Genomic DNA, 19,626 nt, shown 5'->3' on the forward strand with positions numbered 1-19,626 from the left:
CACTTGGGTTCTGATACTCTAGACAATGGTTTCCCCACCATAATGCTATGGGAAGCAGTAAGGAAAGACTGTGTTGAGACCGTTGGCTGTTTCTTTGCACCATCAGCCTGTGTATCATTCAAACAGTTCCAGCCTGAAAATATCTGAAGTCCCATCATTATTCTTTAAATGGTGCCTTTGCTGGGTTGCCCTGGCTCTTGAGTGGAACATCCTTGCTAAGAGCATCATTGAGGGTTCCTGTACACATGCTCAGAGGCTGGGTTTGCAACAACCACTTTTGGTCAGCTGGTGGGGCTACACCATGCAATGGGTAGGTTTCCAAGCGCTTCCTCCTTTTATTCTTCCATTATCTTTTCAGCTGGACACACAGCGCATGTTGTGTGTGACGTCTTGGCCACCTATCCAGGTCTGAAGACCAGGGTTTATATGTCTGTTTTACTTTTGAAGGGCTCTCAGAAGAGTGGCTATGATTTGTCTAAAATTGATGGATTTCGTAAGCCCTCCCTCCAAGTGCTTTTCTTTGCTGGAAATAAACGAACCCTTTGCCGCTCACAGGTGACCAGCAGCAGAGGACACCAAGTTGCTCTGCATTGTCTGTGCTATGTTAGGGAAGTACAGCTACAGAACTCAAAAGGATTTTTAAAAAAATTTTTTTTTAGAGAGAATTGCAGTGGATCGCACCTCAAGGCATTCGTTCTCTGTCTGGGCATCGCATTCCTTCAACCGGAGCCCTGGGTGGCATACATCACTCCGTCGCTGCCAGGAAGCTGCCCAGATCCCACTCTCAAGCCTGTAAATAAACAGATGATTCATAAACCAGGCACAGACAGTAAAAGCAGGGCAGGTCAGAGCCTCAACAGCAATGGCAGCTTTCTTAATGGGGTGTGGGAGCAGCTTGGAAAACAGAGTGGAGAAGAGTCTGGAAACACAGCCGCCTCCCTGATAGACCACGCAGGCAGAAAACATCACAACAAAAAACTCTTGTGCTACAACGACCTCCAGTATCATTTCACTGATGGAGCTGCTTGAGATGTCTTCCTTCCATTGAGATTGTCTTCCTTCCATTCTGATTTGGAAAGAGGAGCTCAAGGGTCACAAGACAGGCGACAAGCCAGGTTTGTGTGCTTTCCTTCCAGCCGATGTACAGGGTCCCCGTGCGAGAGCGCCTTCTTTGGCTCTCGCAACCTTTTCAGAAACGGGACCCTTGTGCTTGATGCAGCCGGATGAATTTTGCGCCTTTGCTTTACATTTCACAACATATTCCCTGACACAGACATGCCGTGATGACGCAAATAATTGGACTGAATATGGAAAATCTGTTCTGGCATTCAGCCTGAGCTCTTCGGATAGGTGAGTTGGAGAGGGGCAAGTCTAACTAAATTATTAGCATGACGGAACATAAACATCCCCAGCTTGCCCTTGGCCTCAGTGAAAGGGGGGGGGAAACCCACCATAAATAGGAAGAAACTGGTTCACCCAGCAGAACAAGGGAGCCTGAAAAGCAAGAAATGAAGATTTGCACCTGTCAGATTGTGCAGAAATGAATTCCGTAAGCTTCAGCTTTTCCACAAAAGGGTTAGCTATATTACTGTGCAAACGCGAGCGTCAACTGCATCTTGCATAGGCTGCCGGCCAGAGTTGGTTGAACTGGGTTAGAGGGCCCGACAGTCTTGCTCTGCAGAAGGCAGTCTTGTAAATTCTCTTAGAGAAGAACAACCAAAGCAGGCAGCTTTTCTAACAAAAGGCTAGTTGGTATAAGAGAAAGGAAATGGGACACTGCAAAGCTGAGGAGGGCTTGGACTACGTGACCTAGCATGCCATGCTGGGTGGAGGATTCTGGGATCTGTCGTCCAAATGCTCCCATACAGAAATGCTCAGGAAACTCTTCAGTCTTGCTCCTTCTCCAGGTAAATATGCAAAATCGTCTTCTGTTGAACAAGGTCATGGGGACCTCTAGCCAAGTGTTATCAGGTTTGACTGACAGCTGCTCCCTAAGGTCTTCACACACACACCCCGGGTCCCCTCAGCGGCCCGTGCCCAATGCAAAGGAGACACGGGTGGGTGAGCGACAGGCCTCTTCTCTCCCGGCGCCCCCGTTCTGGAATGCTTGTCTGCCTCCAATCTTGACAAACTTTAGATCCCAATTTAAAAACCACACAAATCTATTTGTGGGTTTGGCATTTTTAATCATTTCTTTGCTGTTTTATTGATATTTCCCTGTACTGGTGTGTGTACGGTGAGAATGCTTTCGGCGCCGATAGAAAGGCAGGCTCGGGACCAGTTACCTTTCAAATAACGGATTTTAAAATTTTCACAGAGTCAGACTGACGTCACAGAGAAGCAACCCAACTAAATCAAGAAGGGAGGTCACCCCCTCGTCAGTGTGGCCCAGTGGATAGATTCTCATCATTAAGAGTGCTGAAAATCTAACCATGGTCGATACACGGAGTCAATTTTGTTATCATGGCTAATATGACAGCGTGGCAAAAATCTGAGAAGTAACTCCGGTTAGTAGCAATTGGTTCACATGCTGTCTGATCATCCCCATACATTTCGAAGACATGGTTAAAGTCAAGGAGCCAGCATCACAAATCGTGGACAGACCCAACCAGCTTTGAAAGGTAGAGTCCATCTCATGACATTGAGCCAGAGGGACCTGTGGCGGCCACATCAGATCCGACAGGTATCTCTTCGACACACACACACACACACATCTATCCACACAAAAGGCAGCATTGCATTTCAGACTGAAAAACATACACCTTCCTATTTGCATATGAGAGATTTTCCAAAAATGTAATTTGAGCGTCTCAGGGTTTGAACTGTCCAATGTTTATCTCGCTACTTCCTGGGCTGAAAAGAATTCTCTGAACGGCAGGTATGTAATGGGAATATTATCATAATGCTGAAACGGGAGAGAATTTTAATACATTTTGCAAGCAAACTGAGGTAAGGATAAAAACACATCCCTAGCCAAGTCTTTCCACTTCTTGGGCAAATACGCCTTTAGCTGCACTTGAACGTACACATATGTTCAAAGACATATATGTTCAAATATATATATGTGTGTACACACATATATATTTATCAACTTTGTGTGTGAACCTCTGAATATATATAGTCTATATATATATATATAGGGGGACGTGGTGGCGCTGTGGGCTAAACCACAGAAGCCTGTGCTGCAGGGTCAGAAGACCAAGCAGTCGTAAGATCAAATCCACGCGACAGAGTGCGGGCCCGTCGCTTTTCCCGGCTCCCGCCAACCTAGCGGTTCGAAAGCATGCAAATGCAAGTAGATAAATAGGGACCACCTCGGTGGGAAGGTTACAGCGTTCCGTGTCTAAGTCGCACTGGCCATGTGACCACGGAAGATTGTCTTCGGACAAAACGCTGGCTCTATGGCTTGGAAACAGGGATGAGCACCGCCCCCTAGAGTCGAACACGACTGCACACAAACTGTCAAGGGGAACCTTTACCTTTACCTTTATATACACACACACACACACACACACACACACACACACACACACACACACACACACACACACACACACACACACACACACACACACACACACACACACACACACACACACACACACACACACACACACACACACACACAGAGGGACTCCCTCTCCCTTCAAACCAACTTTGTCTGTGAACCTCTGAATTGGCAGTGCTTTGCATAAAACCTTCTGCTTTAGGCAGGTAGAGGAATGACTTAATGAAAATGCTGAAAGGTCTTTCTCTCCCTCTGTGTCTGAGGATAAATAATTCTGCTGCCTCTCTTTATTAGCAGCTCAGTCCCCATTATTCCACTCTGCAAGGATGCTCAGATCACAGCCACGCTGCAGGAAACAGCCTCCATCTATTTGTTTATCAAGGAAACTTTGCATTTCTGCTGAACGCCAACCCTGTGCCTCGGTCTTTGCAGCTCCCTGGATATGCCAAAAATAAATGATGTTGTGATTATATATATATATTTTCTCATCTTATATTTGATGGTAGAACCATTCCCTGTGCTGTTTTCAGCTGTGTATATTAAATTAAGATGAAACTGGAATGCTTGGAGAAGAAGAACTGTAGGTTTTCTACTCCAATTCTCTGTGGAAACCTTTTCCGTACTCTGGTCTGCCAGGATCATCAGCCCCAAAACTTTGGCCTGGGACAGGTTTGCCTGGCAGAACATAAAACAGAGGTTGGATTGGGGGGGGGAGGATAGCGGAATCAAAGAGTCTTGGTAAAACAAAACAAAAAAATCAACCGTTCTTGGCTTATCGCCCATGTGAGCTCTCCATAGCTTCTGGTGACAACAATAGGTAAAGACTAGGTCCTCCTAAGCCAAGATGAAGGCCAATTTGGGCTTTGGAATTGATCTTTATCTGGTCCTGACCTATTTGTTCTCTTTCCAGTTTGGTTTGTTGCCTGGATCAGAGTCAGCTTATAAGAACCCTGTTGCCTAGCACTGGAAAAGCAAAATGCCTTTCTTTCTTTCTTTCTTTCTTTCTTTCTTTCTTTCTTTCTTTCTTTCTTTCTTTCTTTCTTTCTTTCTTTCTTTCTTTCTTTCTTTCTTTCTTTCTTTCTTTCTTTCTTTCTTTCTTTCTTTCTTTCTTTCTTTCTTTCTTTCTCTCTTCCTTACTTCCTTACTTCCTTGCCTTGGTATACATTTAAAGGCATAGGGGAGTCTAAAGAAGGCTGCAAACCTGCCAAATTTCAGAAAACTATCTTCATGTATTTATATATATAGCAGGTCTGAGCTCTGTGTTTTCAAAAAAGAAAAGAGAAAAGAAAAAGAAAGAAAGAAAGAAAGAAAGAAAGAAAGAAAGAAAGAAAGAAAGAAAGAAAGAAAGAAAGAAAAGAGAATGAGAAAGAAAAGGAGAAAGGGAAGGAAAAAGAAAGAGGGTCATGTGAGTTGTGCCCATGTCTGATTCAACTTCTGCTTTGAAAATGAATGGTTTTGTAATTTTGCTTTGCTTCATCCCAGAATTGGGTAAAACGGCATCTTCCCCCTAAACATGAATTCACTGGGGTTTCCCTCCACCACCATTTTGAAGTCTGTGCTGGTCAGAAAATGGTGCCATGTCATGGGCACCACCCAGACTGGAAAATATAGAGTCCTTGATGCCCTAGTCAGTGCCAGGTATTGACCTGGAGGCTGTTGAGGGCAGATACATGGCCCTTCCAGACTGCTTAGAATGACCATGCACTTCCCATTCTTCAACTGGGGATACCTGTCCTCTTATGCATCTCATGGGTCCAGTTTTGAGCGTTTTTGCTAAGGACCAGAGACTTGCCCTCACATTAGCTATGAGCAGCAGACTACCCCACCGAGCTTTCTTTGGCACCTTAGAACTTGGCCATTGGGGAGGCTAATCCATATTCCCAGTGAATCCGGGACAAACACAGCCTGAGGTTTCCAACGGACCCAGACATTAGAGTCTGAGATTCAGATAAAGTCTGCCTACACCGTTAGCCCATAGGAGATAGGCTACAGTCGGCTTCTGCATCTGTGAGTCATTACCGTACACAATATTTTTCTCCACCACACTTTTCTGGAAAACATTTTTTTCCTGCAATGAAATCCATTCAGCTGTACTGGAAATGCAAGCACTTTATAGGAAATCTTTAACAGCAGCGGCACAAATGGATGGGTCTTATTTCCTCTCCGCAGTGCGAAGATTTGCAAGAGCGTTGGTAGCAAATGTTTACCAAGAAAACAGGGAAGGACTGGTGGAAATGAAATCCATCACAAACACCCACTGAGATGCAGATCATTCCAGCAACACACAGACGTGGCACAATAGCACACGCACAGACGTGGGTTTTCAGGGCTTCTCTCTTACATCCTCAGAGTTTGCGTTTCTCGTAGTCCTAAAAATGGACCACCAAATACGCCACAGCTAAACAGATCCAAGGACATTATGGGGCTTCCTCTCCCTGGCCCTTTCCACTTAGCCACCCAATATGGAAAGTGTTAATTCCACATTACAGCAAACCCACACAGCCACAAAGGGGTTCACTGAGAGAGTGCAGCCTGAACCCACAACTGTTGGGCTGGGAGGATGGGATTGCAGGATAGCATCCCCGTCTGCCCAGTGCCAGATATTTCTCAAGCCGTGTGAACAACACTGATGAGGAATCTTTTGCATACCTAGCTAGTGACATGGTACAACCACCTCTACGTGGCTCAGACCCAGGACACATCAAAAGGTTCCTTGGGCAATTTCTTGAGCACTGCTTTTTTTCTTTTGCAAAGAGAGATAGAGACAGAGAGTGAATTCATCTGGTTTCCTTTAGGCTGTTAGACTAGCTTGCCTCCAGGCCACGAGATGAGGTGCACCAGCATAGGAACCATTCCGCCTAGATAGGAGGTACAGGAGAGATTGATTTCTAGAGAAGTTCAACAGCTGCCAACCAACTGGAACAAGTTCAGAGTTGCTCAGCAAGGATGATCAGGGGGCTGGAAACCAAGCCTTATGAGGAAAGGCTGAAAGAACTGGGCATGTTTAGCCTTGAGAAATGAAGACGGAGGGGAGATGGGAGAACACTTTTCAAATACTAGAAAGGTAATCCTACAAAAGAGGGGCAGGATCTGCTCTTGGTCATCTCAGAGTGCAGGACACGCAATGATAGGCTCAAACCACAGGAAGCTACAGGAAGGCTGAATATCTGGAAAAACCTCTTAGCTGTTAGAGCAGTACGACAATGGAACCCATGATCTCAGGGGGAGGTGGTGAGCGCTCCAGCGCTAGAGGCACTCAAGAGAAAACGGGATGACCGTCCATCAGGTCTGCTTTGATTTGGATCCCTGCCTTGAGCAGGGGGATGGACTCGGTGACCTTAGAGATCCCCTCCCAACTCCATGCTTCTGTGATTCTATAGCTCTGGCTGTGGTCAATCAGGGGAACATGAAAAACTACCTTCTCACTGGCTGCAGACATGATCTTCCTGTTCCACCCCATTTCTGAAAAAGAAAAGATGCATTTTCTTTTTCTTTCTTTTCCTTTTTTTGTAAAAATGCACAAAAAGTGCATGTTTTTTCATAAGCCTTTCTCACAATAGAAGACACACACACACACACACACACACACACACAAAAGAAGATAAGGAAAGGAGAGCTAAGGAGGAGGAGAGCAGAAATTCTTCCAGGCATCTGCCTCAACTTTTCCAACCTCTTGGGATTGGTCCGGAGCTCCCCTTGTGGGTTTTTTTCTCTCCCCACGCCCCCCCCCCAGTAATCAATCTATCCTCCTGGGTGCGCAAAGCCAGCTTTTCTTGTTCTTGATTTGTTTCCACTGTGCTTGTTACAGTGGAGTTTTGGAGCCGACTGCTTTGACTAGAATGATGCCAAGCCAAGAGAGAAGTCTGGATGCCAGCCTGGCCTGGGATGAGGATAAACACAGGATGCCTCCATGTGTGCGCGTGTGTGTTCGCTTTTCATCCTCCCCATCTGGAAAGGAGCTGAAAGTGACCTTATAGTTTGCAAATTATTGGCCTTTGGATATGGGATGGAGACCAGAGGATTCACAAAGTAAGAAACTGACACACAGAGAGATTCCTCTCTAAGAATGATGAAGTGTGGATTAGGCCTCCCCTCGTGCAGATGTTCGCAAGCTACAAAAGGCATAATGGGTGGATGTGCAGATCAGAGGAGGTGAAGTGAGGAAAGCATGGGAAGTTGGAGAAAGAATTAAGAGCTGATCAAGAACATATGGATAGGATAGCACTGCTTGGGGTCTTTCCAGTGGAACAGAAGCAGGAAAAAGCCTGGGTCCTGTATTTCTCTATTATTTTTAATTTTTGCTGCTTAAGTTCCAAGGCATTCCAAAAGGAAATATTTCAAAACAGAGATGGAAGAGTCTGGGCTGGGAGGAGATGCCCAGAACCTGGCATAGCTGCTCTTTTTTTGACTCCCAGAATCACATCGGCAGCATAGCCATTGGCTGGGCTATCCTGCCGTCTATACTGTATCTATATTCTACGTCTTCTCTGTTCTGAGCTTTTCGTACCACTGTGTTGATCCCATACAACCATTTCCAGCTACACAAACAGGGCTCAATGACCACCCATCACAGGAAGGCACAAAGACAAACCATGCCCCCCCCCCCGGTTCTGCTCACCTTATTCTGTCCAACCTTCCTTGGCGTCTTGTGTTCATTTCTGGAGACCTCAGTTAAAGCTGAACCTGGAATGTGTCCAGAGGAGGACAACCGGAGTGATCAAAGTTGAAGAAAGCCAAGCTCTGGGAGGAACGGTTGGGTGCGTTGAGCATATTTGGCCTGGAGAAGAGGGAATGCAATAGCCACCTTAAATACCCAAAGGCCTGTCACTGGGAAGACGGAGCAAGGTTGCTTTCTGCTGTTTCAGAAGGTAGGACTCAAACCGGTGGCTTCAAGTTTTAAGAAATTTCTAGGGGTTTCAGCTATGAATTCCTGCATCAACAGCCACTTCTACTCAAGGGCTCTGAGAAAAACAACCCAACAGCTTTTCATTTCTCCAGTTCTGAGGGGGGTGGGTGGGTGCAAAATGGCGGGGAGCTCCTTTTTCCACCAGTGCTTTCTCCATATTTCTTGTAATCACATATAGGCCTGGCCACTCTGTATGGATTCGACAGAAAGGATTTGGAAGGAACAGGAGGGCCCGACGGCCTCTCTACCTGCGTGGATCCCAAGGAACAAAGTAGGTGCCTGCCTTGTCTGGGGTCAGTCTATTTCTCCATCTAGCCCAACACTGCATGCTCTGACCGGAAGCCCTGGTTCTCCAGGGCCCCTGGGCTGAGAGTCCCTTTTGATATTGAAGGAGATCCTTCAGATTAGAGTCATTGCCGGCGCCCGATTCTTTAGCCAGGTATCTCAAGCGCAATGCTACTCAGTCAGAGCCCAGAAAAGTTCATTTCTGAACTCTAAATCCCAGAAGGCCCCAGGATGGTGGATTAACCTTGTCTGCTTTAACATCCAGAGAAGGTGAACATTACCGGTTCTTCTTGATCAGAGATGACAGCAGGCTCAGGAAGAATGAGGTCTGCTCCTTTATTTGCTCAGAAAAAAAAGGAAACCAAAATCTTTTGTTTTGGGATAAGAGATGAAGGGCTTGGCTCGGCTGACCCACCCATGGCCCTGAAAGGCTTGATGTCCTCCTTCACCGGTCTCTCTCTTTTGCTCCCTCCCTCCATGACTTTCCTTCCCGAGACTTTGTTCTGTTCGTTCTCCGGCAACCTCTCCCCCTCCCCTTTTCCTTCCTCAACCTTCACGTCTTCAAGGCCCCCTTTCATTCTGGCTCTCTGGGGCTCCCGAGTGTCTCAGACCGCAAAGGCACAGTACGTGGACTGGAAATCAAGATCAGAAGGGGCAGCTGCCCATGTTGAAGGCCTGGCTCCTGGCCCTGGCAGCTTCACCCTGCTTCCTTGCTCTCCATCACCATCCTGCTGCCCAACTCCACTCACCCTGCTGACTACCGGGCAGGGTGGATCTCAGCAGGGGCCAGAATGGATGGGGCAGCCGATGCAACTGGCAGGCTCAAGAGGCCATCAGCAAGGCTAAGCCAGATGCTTCCTTCACCCTGAGAGGCTGCCCCAGCTGATGGGGGCTCGGAGACATACAGCACTCCTCCCTGCCCCACCACTGATCCATAGCCTGCCCTTTCCTGAGCTCTAGCCAAGGCCTTCCTGCATTGCCCGGCCACCCCTGTTTATAACCTCATTGGGATGCCCATCCTACTAATGTCAAGATGACCTGCTCCCTATCTCAAGAGACAGGTCCAGTGAGGGCATGGATCGGAACCACCTCTGCTGTAGCACCTTGATTCCAGATCTCCCTCCCCAGCTTCCCAGGGAAGTCCAGCCGGCCCCATCCATGCCGAGCTTCTGACAGGCGAGAGCGAGGCTAAATTATTCGGAATGTCTCCTGGTTTTTAAAGCTGATTTTTAAAATTGGCTTCCAGAAGGGCTTTAAACTTGTTTCTAAAGAATGTTTTAAATCTATTTTATTGTCACTCAGTTTGGAACTCCTGATGGGCAGAGAAGCACTAATAAATAGTTCCAGCAAATAGAGAACAAATAGCTCCATTTCGTAGCCACTTGGCTGCGTCAGGTTCTCACTCTGCTGGAAGTAAATCCCCAACTTTTAAGTGTTTCGCCCTGTTGTTCTCCCCATCCCATGGGCCTTCGCTGCCTCGTACCTCAGCCTCGAAAATCTCACCGCCCAATGCCTGCAAGAAAATGGGGGATGGAAACATACCTGACAGGAGACAGTAAAGACAACACCGCTTTCTCATTGCCAGCAAACGTCAGCAAATGGGTGACAGGAATGGCCGCGGGGTCGTACCTGAGTGCTTTGTTTATCCTGGAGAGCATCTCTCTTTCTGTCCCCCATTAATCATGCCTGGACTGTTCTTCCTTGCTGGGATGGCATGCTCTTGATGGCTCTCCCGACAGCAGCTGTGTGTGGAAAAATCGAGAGCGAGAGCAAGCGATCTTTCTTCCTTATCTGTGGCATTTGTTAACTAGAGCTCTAACTAGTGATAGTCACTGGTTCCCAGTTTTGCAAGAGGAATTCTCTTCTGGCCAACATTCCTCCACCCCAAACCCTGAAGGCGCATGATGGCCATCCTCTTCCTGTGGGCATATCTCGAGCATCAGCTTGTGGGTTGTGGGCCTGGGCCAGGGAAACGCCTGTGGAATGGCTGGCGACGGAGAATGGAGGGCAATGGCCACAGAGGCTTGGATGGGAAACTAGACCAGACACTGGCAGCCCAAGATTTCACGGATTGGGTTGAATCAAAGTGCAGCCAGCCTTCCCAGCTAGAGAGGGAAAGAGGTCTGGCTCAGGTATCTCCAGTATGGACGGCCTTGACTGGATGAGGCCCCTCGTGGCCTCGAGGAGGGAATTTCCCAACCCACAAGATTCCTCTCCTTCAGGCGAGGGCAAGACGAGGAGCAGGTGGCGGCAGCTGATTTTGCTGTTGTTCTGTCAAGGCCTTTGTAATTTATGTGAACTCTTCCTGTGCAAGACAGGCCTCCCCCTCACTCTGAGAAGCAAAACACACCCACCCACGAGCGCAGAAGCGCCGACAGATGGCTTTGAAAGGGACAAGCACTCTTGTCCCCAAAAGCTCACATTGAACTACAATGGTCTCCAAGGTGCCACATGTTTTTGCCTTGTTTTGTTTCCTTGGACTTTGCATGAGATGTTTGCACGGCTACCTCTTCTAAAACCTCTCCCAACGCCTCTCATCTTTCAAAGACCGTGCAACGAAATGGCAGCCATTCTCATTCTATGCTGCTGTTTTCATTGAAACCTTATTTCCCCCAAATTCTCCCTGCAGTAAAGCATGGGGTGTGGTTTTTTCCTCTTTCCTTTTCTTTCTTTTCCTCTTCTTTCTTTTGCACATTTTGTTTAGTTTGCAGGCAAGCTGCTCTTGCTCTCTCCTCTTGTTGGAAGCTCAAAACCACCACAGCTTCCCACGAGGGACAGAGGACACTTCTGCAGCTCCTGGTCCTCAACAAGCCAGGATCTGCCCTCGCCTCTGGGCGAGCTTTCCACCCAATTTTCATTGTCAGTGCCAAGCCACCTCTGCCTCCTGCCTGTCCAGCCCTCTCCCACCCAGCCATCAGAATTCTGCCCCCAAACATCCCAGCAGATGATGATCGGATTTTTTGTTTTTGTTTTTTTGCACAGGACTGATAGGCAAAAGCTATTGTTAAGCCAGCGTGATGTAGGAAATATATTGAGGGGAAGGTCGTCTCTGCAGATTTATCCAGCGTCTGGTCTTTTGACCAGCTGCTGGATGACCCCTTTGACCCCAGCTCATAAATTTGTATTTTCCAAAGACACCCTGTACCTCCGCATTTTGACATGTATTATGGCAGAAATAACACAAGGGATTTCCACCATCCCTTTTTTTTTTTTTCCAGCACAGGGCAATCATGAGTGTGTACGGTAATAGCCAGCTCGGGAAAGCAGACAAAGCTGGAGTTTGCTGGACCTGCGGGTTAATAGATGGAGAATTGTGCTCTTGGAAAACCAGTTTGCCTTCGGAGCATTATCTGAACAATTGCAAAGCCTCTCATCTCGCCTGAGTCAGCCGTGGGCAAAACGGGTGAGGGGGACAAGCGCCGGAGAGATGCCTTTGCTGACCGGGAGAAGGTCACACCAACCGAGAACTGGGATGCCGGAAGTGGCCATCTTGACATTTCATTGTTTTGCATTGATTCTGAAACACAGTGTTGCTGGACCGTTGGAAGGACCTTCTAGACAGCGAGAAAGGAAGCCTGTCTTCCAAGGCTGTCGGCTCCAAATAGACTATTGTCCTCCAAAAGAAAGCCTCTCTCCAAACCAAATCTAAACCAAAGCTCACCTATAAGATTTCCATTATCCTGTTTAGTACCCTTGTCTCCCCCTGCATGTGGCTGCTGTGACCATCTAATGTTCCCTTAGACCAGTGGTTCCCAACCTTGGGTAACCCAGACGTTCTTGGACTGAAACCCCCACTAGCAACGCTGGCCAGGATTTCTGGGAGTTTCAGTCCAAGAACCTCTGGGGAGCCAAAGCTGGGAGCCACTGCCCTAGAGGAGGCCCCCATCAGGTAAGACAGGGCCAATGACACCATTCATCTCAATTGAGTGTGGTCTCAATATGGATAATGGAGATTATCCAAGTGCTAGGTACCTCTGGAAGGCAGGCGCTGAGAGCAGGACTAGAAAGGTCTGGCAGGTTTCAAATCCCATTCATCCTCCCCACCCCCACTGTCCTCAGTAGTTTTTAAAGGCACAACATCTGTGATCCTTTTTAGCACATGCTGGGTCTTCTCCTGTTTTCCCTCTTTCATAGCAACAAATCCCAGGTCATATGGATCAGGGAATCATCACTCCTGCTAACGGTTCCACAAGGACACCTATACAAGAAGTGTGCTTTCAAAGACCTGTTTGTTTTACATATGTATGTCCTTGACATTTTCAGGGTATTCTTGGCTGCAAGTACTGCTAGATGACCAGAATCTTGTTTCTTCTGAAGCATGTCTAGAATGGACTGTTCCACTGGCTGTTCCTCTTTTTCCCTGCCTCTTGTGTAATGGGGAATTCACAACCCCTCGTGGAAGTGGAAAAGTCTATTTGAGTCTCCTTGAATGGGGAGACCTTGAAGTGAGGACACTGAGAGCTGTAGAAGCCACAGAGTCTTATGTCCATGGAGGTATTCTGCTCCATGATTCATAAAAGGATACTGGCCATCATGTCTGCTGGGGCAAAGCATGGTGCGTCAATGAACCAGCTTGGTCCTAGGTTAAATCAGTCCTTTGCAGGACAAAGACTGTGCAGCAAAAATGTCACGTTCAACCTCCACTTCTGCCAGATCCCTTTTTGGTGCATCCCAAACGTTTGGATTCGTGATTTGTGTCCAGAGGAGAAGAGATACTTTTTGGACTCAGGCATGAAAGAAATATAGACAGGCTAAGGAGACTCCAGGAATCTTCTCCACTCCCTGCACTGGAAGGATGCTTCTGTGGTCCTGCCTGGATGATTCAACAACAAAATCGTCCCTTTGGTTACCCCCCCCCCCCAGTTTGATTCAGGTGCCTCTTTACATCTTCAGCTACATCCTAGACCAGATGACCATTCGGAATAAGAAAAGTAAAGAAAACAAAGCAGAAGAGAGAGAAGGGGGGAGAGAGAATGAGTGCTTTAAGCTAATCTTGTGTCCTTCTCTCCTCCGTTCTTCAAAGGTAAACCAACAGAAAGCTGTTGTTTTTCTCCTGCTCTTGGTGCGCGCCTGTGTGTCTTTTTATGCGCAGAGCCTTTTAAAGGCCTTGGGAAGCAATTCCAACATTTTTCTATAGGTGCAGGCAGATAATTGAATGCTTTCAAAGACCACTGTGAGGCAGAGAAAGTTCAATTTGGCATCAGAGTGTTCCCTGCATTGACTGAGCTTCGTGACACGGTTATGCGGTGGGTTTTTTTCTCCCTTTCCTCCCTCTGCCCCTTTCCTCCAAGAGCTGAATGACTCTTTCTTTTCTTTTTGTGTATGTGTGGTGTTTGTCTTGGGCAAAAGCACTTAGGTGGAGAAGGAGAAATGATCTCAAAATCGACCAGTACTTGTGCGGAGAAATAAATAAATAAATAAACAAAAGCTGTGTTTCCTTGTTTCTTGAGGTTCTTCTCCCTTTTCTTTCTTTTCTTAAAAACTTCTGAAGAATGGAGGTGGCAGGAAAGAAATGAAAAGAAGATGAAAAGTTGGAGGAGAATCTCAAAAGGAAAGCTGCTTCTTCCCACTTAGCGCTGAAGACAAGACAGGTGGTTCCAATCTCAGTAGACCTTGCACGAGAGGAGAGAAAAGAGAGACCGACAGCAGAGATGGTGCCACCCAACCGACTGAGATGGGTTTCTTTTGTTTGGCCTTTCCCCCCTTCACCATCTGTTGATTTGTAGATGGAAGCAAGAGATATGTTTCGGAGGAGAAATAGAAGGGGAGATTTATTTTCTTCTTCCTTCCTTTCCCCCCTGCTTACTTAGGCAACAAATACTCTTGCATCCACTGCAAGGAAGCAACCAGGAGCCCTGGTGCATTAGCTAAGCATCATATCAAGCAAGGTTACCTGTGCATGAGATTCCTGGCATCCCTCCCCCCCGTCTCGCGTTGCTGTACAGAAATGCAAAGTGCGGTGGGTGGGTGGGGATCAGCCACCCACCGACCAAGGTATAATTCTTTTGGTGTGGTCGGTGACCAGCAATGTGCAGAACTCTCTGTGGTTGAATGCTTTGCCATCTTTATTTTTAAATGGTTTGTGCTGATTAAAAATTAGATGTGTCTTAACTATGCACACGTGGGACATGTTTTCATTGTCATTTTAAATGACAGTCTCAGTGGATGACTGTCCATGTAATTAGAAAGAATCTCAAGAACCAAAGTAAAGATGGATTAAAGTCTTGAGTCTTGGGTTTACTGGAGGACCAACTCAATTTAGGGGACCTGAGCTGCAGCTCAGATTAGTGCAACTAGCATGGAGGGTTCCTAAGGCTACACTGGCCCCAAAGTCAAAAGCACTAGAACAGCCTCAAAGAGAGAGAGAAAAACGATGTAACTGTGGGAGCACAGTATGAACACATGTGGCAAGTGATATTTCTCAGAGTGGGGAGTAAACAGGCAGATGGTCAGAGGGGCCCAGATATATTTTTTCCCTTTGTCTTTTCTAGATCATATGCTAGATTACCACTCTTAGGCTCTCTTTCTTCCTTCTCCTTGTGTCACTTCCCATTTATTCCTCTGTAGCTTGCCTACGATGGATCCTGGGTGGTTAAAACTGTAGTTTGGGATTGAACTGATATAATTTTGGAGCAGCAATATACCTTGAAATCCAGGGTCTAAAATACATTCTACAAGACCATGTGCTGGGGGCCTGATTAAAATGACCCACAGCCACACACATCCAGACCATCTTCCTCCTCCTCTCTTCACACCCAGCTAGTGTAGCACAACACGAGAATGGTCAACCCATGGTTAACAGCAGTGGCTGTTTCCACCCAGTTGCCATCCCTGCTCATTCTGGAAACGCTTAATCTGACTGTGAAACATCTGGGAGTGTTGCATTGAAAGCGAATCTATAAAAATAATTTGTATTGTATTTAAATATTCCTTAAGTCATTTTATCGTATTTAAGCCTTAATTCATCTTCTCCTGGTCCTTTTTCAGTACATTAATATGACGTATTTGACAGAGAGATGAACAACGTTATTAAAGAATCTCCTTGGCAAATTTAAGTCATAAAATCTTCCCCTCCCTTTCCTTTCTCCATTTCTCTTTGGTGGAGACGGCCTCCCTCTTGCTTCCTTAATCTCCTCTGCTTATTCTGGGGTTTTCTCGCTGAAACCGCAACGCGGCTCCTAAATCTTCTCTCTCCTTTGCCACTGAAGTTAAACTTAATCATTTCTGGCAATTACGACATGCCATAATGAAGCCGCTGTGGCCGCTGGGGAAAGTGAAAAAGGGACCACCTTTGGTGTTGCCAACTTTTTTTCTGGCCACGGCTCCTCTATTATTATTTCTTTCCCTTTTGAATTTTGAAGACATTTAACATCTGAGGTAGCCACAGAGACGGGGGAAAAATTGTGTCAAAGCACTTGGGCGATGGTGGGCTTGTGTGCAAGGACACTTTCCCTCCGCAGCTCGTTTGATGCTCACAGGCACAAATGCCCTCACCTACACACACACACACACACACACACACCATTCTGTGTTCAGGCTGTCCATTTCTCTCTGCTTTTCTGCGAACCCTCCGGGAAACCTCCCAGATGAGTTTGGAAGGGATGTGAAACAGGCTCGGACCTTCTCCCACTCATGCCTCCCTCTGCGTTCCTGCGTGGCTTCCCCGTTTTCTCCCTTGATTTATCATCATGGCTGCACATGCCAGCTAAGTTATATCCATTAATCATCTCAACTGTTTAAAAGCACCCCTCTTGAATCATTTTTCATGGCAGGAGCCGTGCGCATGATGCACAGGAGGCCTTCTCCTCTGCTGCTGGAGAGGTAGGCTCCAATCAGGGGAACTGTGATAAGCAAGGATAATTAGGGACCTTTCAAGCAGCTGCTTCTCCATGGGAACATAAGAATACCAAGAAGGAACTGCTGGTTTATCTTGCCCAGGAGTGACTGGAAGCAACAGCCACCCTCTAAGGCCCCGGGCAGAGAGAACCAGACCTCCCGAAACCTGCTGCTACTCGAGATTATTATTATTATTATTATTATTTGGATACGAATGCCAGGGATTGAGGCTCCAGCCTTTTGCATGCCAAGCAGCTGTTCCATTCTGAGCCGCGGATGCTTCTTGCCGAAGGGACGCTGGGCAAATTGGCCCAGTTCAGAAGTAATGTGAAAAGAAGGTTTATCATTACGTGCACACACACCTCGGGCTCAGGTTGCACTGCAATTACAGCCACCACAAGATCTTGCTTTGGATCACAATGAACCCTGGCTTCAATGTCGTTTCCAAGCCTCAGTTGTGGTTATGTTTCATTGTGGTTAGTTGAAACAAGCCAGCTTTGGAAACTATGGTTTAATGGTGGCTTGTCTAAGGAAAATGGGTGAGCACCTTCCACAGGTCATGGACAACATGCACTCATCCCCGGCTCTTGGAGAACACGCCTCCCCAATTTTATTTCATTTCCTGAAAAAAAAAAAGAGAGAGAGAACCTCTTACACTCTCTAATCAGAATGGAGATTCGTTTTACCGGTCCTCCCTCCCTCCCTCCCTCCTCCCTCCTCTCTCCTTCTGCTCTTTTGGACACAGGAAGGTCCTTTGTTTCATTTACAATTCCAAATACTGCCCAAGTCTAAAACAGCTCATGCTTTAGGGTGCAAAAGGGGTGGGGGCCTTGGCATCACTCTCTCTCTCTCTCTCTCTCTGTGTGTGTGTGTGTGTGTGTGTGTGTGTGTGTGTGTGTGTGTGTGTCCCATTGTTCAAAGGAGCCAAAGCTGCTTTGTGTGTGTGTGTGTGTGTGTGTGTGTGTTTGTGTGTGTCCCTCCTTGTGTGCCACCTTTAACCATATTTACTTTTAAGAGCCAAGAAACCTTGCTTTTCTTTCCTGCTGAAGAGAACGGCAGTGATTTATGCCGTACATTTTGCAAGGAACCAGGGTCATGATCCTTTGAATGGAACATTTCATTTCCCCATCCTCCGCCACACGCTTTAGACAACATACCCAGCACCTTCTGAGGCAAGAAGGATTGTTCCCATGAAGGATACAGAAAGCCAACCGAAGAGGGATCCTTGGGGGGCCCCTGGAACAAAGGGGGCTGTTCTACGAAGACTCCCTCTCAGGGTGCCAAGGAGGCAAAGCGCGGCAGAGTTTCCTCTCCCCTCACCAGACCTGGCAGGATGTTCACCTTCCCTTGCTCCCTTTCCTGTGTCCTAGTCTTTCCCTCAGATGACTGTCAATTGGACGTGGCTTGTTAAATCTGGGGAGAAGCACAACGGAAGGATCGGTGGCTTCCTGAATAGTAACTTGCAGGTGGAGCTGAAACGGAGACAGGGCGACCAGGACTTTGGCACCAAAGCTTGGAGGGGACAAAAGCAATGCAGGTCCACCCACCCTGGACAGATGGAGAGCCTCCAGCTGGTCCTTCCCAGGCACACGGACCCTCAAGCCTCACTGCCTCTCCGTGTCGAAAGCTTCACATTCCGCCTGCGCGCTGGAGTGTCCCTTAATGTGTCAGGCTATCAGTGCCTGATTCCCAGTGTAAATGCAAGAGACAGGGCTGTGCCCAGACATCAGCCATACAAAGATTCCCCTTGACAGCTCCAGAATTACGTTCGGCATAGGGTTGGGAGGGGCAGGAGGAACAGGAATGAATGGAGCCGAGAGACTGGCTCTCCCTGCCTCCATTTCTGTTTTGTAGGGCCTGGAACACTCCCTGTTGTGGAGGGCTGTGTTAGCGGAGGGGGGGTGGGAATTGGAAAGAACAGTCCCCATCAGCGCAGGCAGGCCAGCCTCTGTGTGTGATAGACATCATTAGCACCACCGTTCTCACACACCCACACCCACACGCACAGGCACCCCGGCACCAACATTTCAGGCTGAGGAACGGCGCGTACAGATTCTTGGCTGACACAAACGGGGGATTCTCTTTGCCAAGAACAGCTCCCGGGCTTCTTTTGGCTGAATGGGAAAACAGACAGCTCAACCGGTTGCACTTTGCACCTCTACCACCCCCGGAAAACAGAATTGGGAACACAGAACGCTGCTTTATACGGAGGCATCTTCTTAATCGGCCTCAGCGGAGCCTCGTGGGGTTACAGACAGTGGTCTTTCGCAGGCTAGAAATAGAGAAGTTCCTCATTATTTGGGGGTGGGTGGGGGAGAGAGAGAACAACGACCAGCGAACCCCCCCCCCCCCGGCAGAATGCCCCCAGCTGTTTCGGATGTTCTGGGACCTATGATGTCCAGGGCTTTGCTTAACACAAAAACTGCAAGGGTTTTTCAACAGACTGTGAGTGTGATCAGACCTTAGGAAGGACACATGCCCCATTCCACCAGAAAGGGTCACTTTGTGGGGAAGAATTTCCCATAAAGCCATCCTTCCGTCTACTGGAGAGGCACTTCACTTTGGCCCCAAAGCATAGTAGTAGCCCTACAGCTGGACCAAAAAGGTCCAGCTTGGGCATGGACCCATACGCCATTCTCCATGCACTGTGTGATTGCAGGAAATAGGGCATGCTAGGCTGCTCCATAGCTGTCCAGAACAGTACCTCTTTTGTCTGCACGGTCACACCTTTTGTTCCAAAATCAACAAGAGATGAAGGCAGATTCTGGAGATAACATCCCAACTTTCCCAGTTGTGGGTGAACCAAGTCTTTGTCTCCCAAACCTCAGGCCACCGACCTGTTCCTTTTCATGCTTGAATCCCAGCTGTGGGCATGCTAGGCAGGTTATGAGAGGAATTAAAAGAGATCCATCATACAAGCAAGAACATCCTAATTGCATGCCAACGATCTCAACAAGCAATTCTTAAATGCCGCCTGATGGATCAGGAGGCAGTCTGACTTAGTTAATTGTTAATATGTCAAGGTATTGTTTGTGACTGATGTCACCGCGGTCAAGGCAAGGGTCCTCTACCAGTCCTCTGGTGCTCAGAA

General features: G+C 47.5%; 1 long non-coding RNA gene across 1 annotated transcript; it reads right to left on the minus strand.

Moving 5' to 3' along the window:
• Positions 1-695: 695 nt before the first annotated feature.
• LOC144584114 (uncharacterized) lies at positions 696-16,383 on the minus strand. The gene is made up of 3 exons (XR_013538183.1): positions 10,329-16,383; positions 8,127-8,285; positions 696-790 (listed from the first exon to the last, which is right to left on the minus strand). It is a non-coding gene; the product is annotated as an uncharacterized LOC144584114 (long non-coding RNA).
• Between the last annotated feature and the right edge of the window lie 3,243 nt (positions 16,384-19,626).

The sequence above is a fragment of the Pogona vitticeps genome, chromosome 8, assembly GCF_051106095.1.
Source record: "Pogona vitticeps strain Pit_001003342236 chromosome 8, PviZW2.1, whole genome shotgun sequence".
In the NCBI taxonomy this organism is placed as follows: domain Eukaryota; kingdom Metazoa; phylum Chordata; class Lepidosauria; order Squamata; family Agamidae; genus Pogona; species Pogona vitticeps.